We start from the raw sequence: 7,779 nt of genomic DNA on the forward strand, positions 1-7,779 counted from the left end.
CGAAGTTCATTACCCTTGTCGATTACTCAGAATGGTTGGCCAACATAATGGTCGTAACCAAAAAAGATTGGAGGATCCGAGTGTGTGTTGACTACAGAAACCTCAACAAGGCATGCTCAAAGGACAATTTTCCATTACCAAACATAGATGCCTTAGTCGACAACACTGTGGGGTACGATTGTCATTCATGGATAGCTTCTCAGGTTACAACCAGATCTTCATGGTAGAAGAAGACCAGACCAAGACTTCGTTCTTAACGCAATGGTGAACTTACTGCTACAAAGTCATATCCTTCAACCTAAAAAATGCAGGGGCAACTTATCATCGGGCAATGACTAGCATCTTCCACGACTTAATGCACACCATCATGGAAGACTATGTCGACGACATTCTAGTCAAGTCGAAGACCAAGCCTAATCATCTCACCAACCTTAGAACCATTTTCGAAAGGCTTTGGAAACATCAATTCAAACTCAATCCATAAAAATGTGCCTTTAGCGTTGAATCCGACAAATTACTAGGCCTTATAGTAAGCCAAAGAGGCATTGAGGTGGACCCGTCCAAAATATGAGCCATCACTGAAATGCCCTCTCCCCAGAACATCAGAGAAATTCGTGGGCTACAAGTTTGCATACAAGCTATAAGGCATTTCATCTCACAACTAGCAGACAAGTGCACACCGTTTAATAGACTATTCAAGAAAGATACCCCATTCTTATGGGATAATGAGTGTCAAGAGCGTTTTATCAAATCAAGAAGTACCTCACCCAATCTCCCAGTCCTTAGTCCTCCTAGTCCAAACAGACCCCTGTTCATATACATGTCAATGAGAGACAAGACCATGGGAGCAATATTAGAACAATACGATGACCATGGAAAAGAATAAACGATATACTACATCAGCAAGCCTATGGTGGACTATGTGACAAGATACACGAATGTGGAGGAGCATTGTTTGACGATTGTGTGGGCTATGCAGAAGTTAAGACACTATGTCTTATCTCATTCAGTCAAGCTCATTTCAAAAATAGACCCACTGAAGTACTTATTGGAGAGACCAGGTATAAACAGACGTTTGGCGAAGTGGAGAATTCTATTGAGTAAGTTCGAGATCGAATATGTTACTCAAAAAGTGATCAAAGGACAAGTCATTGCTTACCACTTAGCTGAACACGCACTGCCAGATAACACTTTCGTCAACCCAAATCTTCCTGACAAGAACCTCTTCACAATTGAGGAAACAATTTGGGAGTTATACTTTGATGGTGCAAGAAATGAATACGAGTCAGGTATAGGAGTCATATTATGCTCACTCGAGAAGATTTTAATGCCAACAGCCATCATATTGAATTTCCCATATACCAATAACGTTGCTGAATTGATAGCCGGGCTCAAGAATGCCATGGGATGAAAATCCAATAAATACGAGTGATTGGTGACTTCTTACTCGTTATAAACTAAGTTCAAGGGATTTGGAAAGTGAAAGAAGAAAAACTCAAACCCTATCAAGAAAAGGTGAAAAAAATGATCCCATATTTCAAGAAACTCACCTTTCAACATGTAACTAGGGAAAATAATCGGTTTGCCGACACCCTTGCGACCCTTGCTTCAATGCTTGATATTCCTCCAGAAATCACCACGCTACCATTCTATATCAAGAACAAACATGATTATTCCCCACCAAAGATCGAAGAAGAAATAGACCAAGAAAATGAGAACGATGGGGAAATGTCTCTCGTGGCTTCAAATGCGCTAGTTAAGGCAAACCCATGGTTCCATGATGTTCTGTCCTTGCTGAAAGATGGGTTATACCTGAAGGAGCCACCAAAAAGGATAAAGAAGCCCTTCGAAGGTTTTCTATGGGATTCTTAATAAGAGGTGGTCTCCTATTCAAAAAGTCCTTCGATAGCATCATTCTATGATGACTTGATCAGTCAAAGATTGACTAAGTACTGACAAAGTTATACAATGAAGGAGGTCATTCTAGCACAGTCACCTTAGCTCAGAAAATCAGGCACCATGGCTATTACTAGACCACCATGGCTGAAGATTGTTGGAAGTTCGTAAAGAGGTGTCTCAAATATCAGCTTTATGGAGACCTCATCCATGCACCGTCCGCACCACTCAACTCAACGCCGCATGTATGGCCCTTTGCCATGTAGGGTCTTGATATCATCGGAATGATCTCACCGAAAGCCTCAAACGACCACCGTTTTATACTAACGGCTACGGAGGACTTTACCAAATGGGTAGAGGCCGCATCATTTATCAAAATTGAGGAACAACATGTTGCCCGTTTCATAAAGAACATTTTTGTATTCAGGTTTGGTGTTCCAGAGTCAATCATTACTGATAATGGATCCAATCCCAAAAATTAAAAGGTCTCTAATGTGTGCAAAATTTTTGGGATAAAGCTGAAATTCTCCACACCTTACTACCCTCAAGGAAATAGACAAGGAGAGGCTACAAACAAAGAACTTCTTAGAATTATAGATAGAATAATAGAAGGTGGTAAAGATTGGCACGAAAAGTTAAATGACGCGCTATGGACCTACCAGACAACTGAGAAGACTCCTCCTGGCATGACCCCGTACTCATTGGTGTATGGTATGAAAGCAGTATTACCCATTGAAATTGAGATACCGTCTCTCCGAGTGCTTATTCACAAAGATTCAAATGAGGAACAAAAGATCGAATCACGAATCGCTACCCTCGTTAATTTGGATGAAAGACAACTACGAGCAACACAAAATATTGTTGCTTACTAGTGTAGAATCGAGAGGGCATACCAAAGTAAGTTGTTCCTCGACAGTTCAGGGAAGGGGACATGGTACTCAAGAAAGTCTTCCACACTCCTGCAAACCCACACCCTTTAGGCAAGTTCAAACCTAATTGGGAGGGGCCATTCCTGATCACCCAATTGCACGTAGGCAATTCTTACAAGTTCAAGAATCAGGAGGGGTGCGAGCTTAACGACCCCATCAATGCGATGTATCTATTAAAATACTACCCGCAACGGGCTCAAAAGAGTGGTAAAAACCTAAAAAGGGCATCACGGGTAAAAAAAAAAAACTTCAAGAAGGAGCTTTTGATTCAAAAACACTCAAGTACAATAAGTACTTGCAAGTTCCAACAATACGGCACAAGCAGACCCTGAGGACGAAGACTCCTCCTAAACTCTGCAGGACACAGAAAGATGCAGGAGCATGATATGAATGGAAAATCGAAGTGACTTCGACGAATCCTGGAAGAACATCGGGACCTCTCCAAGATGGAAGCTCAACAAGAATTTAGAGAACCGTCATTGACTCGTGAATTCAAGATGAAAGCTCCAAAGGTAAAAATACAACTTCGAGACTTTTGAGTTCTCACAATCCCACAAGGAAATCCTTTCATCATCTTTGGATAAAATAAATTAAAAAAAATGACCACCAAAGGGGCCACAAGTGGCAAAACTGTAAAGCCCATCCATTTTAAAAGCGCTTTTTCAATTGATTGTTAAAACCCTCCATTTCCAAAACCCTTGTAGAAAGTACTTCCTCCATCACTACAAGAGGTTAAATTGTTAGTCGATCTGGCCTCGTTCTCGAAGCTAACTTCTTACGCCTGCTATGAAGGCTTGAAACTAGCCAAGCAATCCATGGTTGTATGAGTATAAGTACCGACTACCACATATCGGAGATGGGTGAACCTCACCAATTAAGATATTGGCTAGTCTGAGAGCATTTTTTTTCTTGACTAGTCCCCTGAGGCGAAATGAGGTAAGCTCATCCCTGTGTGTGCGTACGATGTCCCAAAGTCCAATTCATAAAACGTCAAACTTGTGCGAAGTTAAAGAGCCGAGACCTAAAAAACATGAAACTCATAAAAGAGCGGAGACAGGGACCATCCAGCCCCATATGACGTGAAAGGTCAGGTGTACCCAGGGCACAACCACCCTATTTAATGGAAAAACATCAAACTCATGTGACGTAAAAGAGCCGAGATAGAGACCGTCCAATCCCATATGACGTGAAAGGTCGGGTGTATCCAGGGTAGGGTGTATCCAGGGCACAACCACCATGTTCAATAAAAAAATGTCAAACTCGTGCGACGTAAAAGAGCCGAGACAGGTATCGTCTAGCCCTGTATGACGTGAAAGTTCGCATGTATCCAGGGTACAACCACCCTATTTCAATGGAAAAATGTCAAATTCGTGCGATTTAAAAGAGCCGAGGTAAGTACCGTCTATCCCCATATGACGTGAAAAGTGAGGTGTATCTAGGCACAACTACGATAGAAAAATACCAAACTCATGCGACGTAAAAGAGCCGAGGCAGGTATCGTCTAGTTCCGTATGACACAAACAAGTCGAGTGTATCTAGGGCACAACCACCATGTTCGACGAATTTCGTCTATCGCCGTATTGACGTAAAAGGGTCGAGTATTTGGTCTATCGCTGCATGACGCTAAACTGCTTAGAGGGCTCTATGGTTGCAGGAGTTAAAACTGCTAATCAACCTTGTTTTTCAAAATATCTTTCTCTTTTCAAAATTTTCACTATACGTCTTGTGTTTTTCAAAAACTTTAATTTCGTTGTTAAAATCGTAATCTGTCCTTGCTCGGGTTCTATTTCAAATCTCCCCCTACTTTCAAAAATTCTAAAAAACTTTTAAAAAAATGAAGGAGCTTGGATACCCGTATATGATGATTACCATGATTGCTACGTTGCTGCCTCATCTCTCACTTCGGATTCGGCCAAACAAATATCTTCCTATAGAAAGCATTTTTCTATAGACAGCCTTAAGAAACCCTAAGGAGATCAAAGAAAATGCTAGGGTTAAAATTCAAACTACAAAAACCCTTGAAGTTAAGTGGCATAGCTAGAAAATCCAACTCAAGTTTCAAGCTTGTGTAACTCATCGACAGCTCACGCTGAAAACCCTATGAGGAGAAATGCCCTAAGTGGGTGAGCTCGATGAACGCAATGACTTGGAGGGACAGCAGGTGTGCCCCCTGACCACGTGACCTCAATAAGAAATTTAAAATGTCTGCTTTAACTTTGATGTTCACCTTCTCCTCGAAAGACAGGGAACGCCAAAGTGTCTACTTCTTTTCCGCTCACCTGTCCCTTAAAGGGCAGGGAGTGCCAAATGGGGGAAACTATAGACACCTCATTTTAAATCTGATAAATTTTATGATTTTCTGAGCCCTTAGGACCACATTATCCTAGTATACCCAATTTAGTTATCACAAATCCTATCCCAATTTGAAGTAGAGCTCAAAAGCTTTCCAACGGTCTAAGAATCGCCTGAATCAGACTTACAGATAAAAAGATATAATAAATAACAATTTAGTCCCTGCGAGACCCAACTATCTGGCTGCGGGCTGCGCTGTAACGTGCCCAACAGGCCTAGATGCAGGCTGATAACACAGTCAACGCATCTGATGATGCAATAAACGTATTTTCTTTAATTATATAAGCTAAAACTTCAAGATAAATCCAAAAAATTCCAAAAAATTAAGAAAAAAACTCCAATTGAATCTTATAAATACCCCCTCTCCATAACCCAAAAAGAGAGAGAAAAATAGACAAAAAAAACTTTAGAAATTCTCGAAATTAGAAAAACTATCCAAAAATACCAAAAATAAGAAAACCCCTTAGAAAATTTCTAAAAATTTAGGAAAAATCCCTAAAAATACAAAAAAATTAGATAAAAACTTAGAATTCATATTCAACCTCTAGAGATCACAAAACCCTTAGAAAACTAAGGAAATTCTCCTCCATACCCCGAGAAAGATAGACAGCTTTAGAAAAATCTCTAGATTGAAACCCCTATAGAAGATAGAAACCCTAGCGTCCTGAAGTCCTAACCCTCAAGACTGAGAAAACCTAGACTTACGGCACAAAAACCCTAGATCAAAACTAGAATTAGGGCACAACAACCCTAGATCTAACCCTTTACATCAAAGATCTGCTGGTCAATATCCGAATCAAAGAGGCAAAGAGGACCGGTTCTGATACGGGCGAGCCGTCGAAAGCTCGGGAATCTCGAGCTATAAAGCCCTGTTTGGTATCATTTCTTCCTCTCTCTCTTTCTTCTTCTTTTTACTGTTTTGCTTTTTTTATTTATTTTTGATATGGTAACTTGTCTTAAAAATCATATTTTAATGCTCTGGGTCATGCTCGCTCTGCCACATATCTATTCATTTTCGGGCAAATCTGGCCTCAGATCTGAATTCGATCTGTCTCACTTTCTCTACCACTTTATTTACATCTTTTTAATTAGTTTAAGGTGTTAAAATTCAAGAGATCTTCATCGGAAGATCTGTCAGATTTTCATCATAAACAACAATTTGCATAAAAAAACTATAAATAAAACACTGAGATGTTGGATCTAATATCAAATTGTGAGTGGCTCTCTTGATCAAAATTAGACGGCTAGATGGTAGGGGAAGCATAGATCTTCTATGCTGTAGAGGAAGTATAGAAACATTTTCTATATATATATATATATATATATATATATATATATATATATATATATATATATACATATATATATATATATATATATATATATACATATATATATATATATATATATATATATATATATACATATATACATATATACATATATATATATATATTTATGAAAAAGTCTTCCTAACGCCTATAGGCGAAAATGAATAGTACCATCATCACCGTCTTAATATGATTAGTAGAAAAATGACACACAAAATTTATGGCAAAATTTCATCTTTAGTAGAAAAATTACAAATAAGAGGAAAACATTTATTTAAGATTGCAATGTTAAAATGTAGAATTAAGGTGCACCTAAAAAATCCATTAGAGAAGACTGTTTTAATATTGAAAAGCCCACTTATTGATCAACTCGACATCTCGAAATGTATATATATATATATATATATATATATATATATATATATATATATATATATATATATATATATATATATATATATATATATTGAGTTTCCAAAATATAACATCTTGCAAAACATTATTAGGACCATCAATTTTCAAACTTTTCACATATTTATAGATCTACTTGAGTTGAATCATTTTTTGAATTTGAAATTTTATAATTACAGGTGAAAATAGATTTTCATACCATCCTAAGAACTTTTTACAACAAAACTACATGTACTGATAAAATTCGGTGGTGCGCCTTAATTTGATTGTTTAAGGTTGCAACCGCAAATCAAACACGAAGCAAAATACTACAAAACTTCATATCTACATACTTGGGACAATTTGACTCAGCTATCCATTCCAATCAAATGGCTCAAATATTGAGGATATAAAAAAAAAACTATATATATATATATATATATATATATATATATATATATATATGGGTAGAGTTAAATTTTTTCATTGTTTTCTTCCAATCTATTGCATCAAAATATTCAAAATGCGAACGGTTGAGACCAGTGTTTTAAAAAACGTCGAGTCGAAAATCGCAAAAGTGGATCGAATCGGCTGAAAAATCGGAAATCGTCCGGTTCTAGAGAGAACCGGACGATTCTGTACATTGACTCGCCGATTCACTGTACGGAATCGGCGAGTCGGAACAGTGAATCGGCGAGTCCGTACGGATTTTTATTTTTATTTTTTTATTTTTATTTTTATTTATTTTTTTGTAATCCATGATAGATTTTTTTGTAATACTTGATCGATTTTTTTGTAATCCATGATCAAATTGTTTTTTTTTTTTTGTAATCCATGATCGAATTTTTTGTTTTTTTGTAACCCATGATAGAATTTTTTGT

The sequence above is a fragment of the Amborella trichopoda genome, chromosome 12 (genome assembly GCF_054954075.1).
Source record: "Amborella trichopoda isolate Santa Cruz 75 chromosome 12, AtrichopodaSantaCruz75HAP2 v2.0, whole genome shotgun sequence".
Taxonomy (NCBI): Eukaryota; Viridiplantae; Streptophyta; class Magnoliopsida; order Amborellales; family Amborellaceae; genus Amborella; species Amborella trichopoda.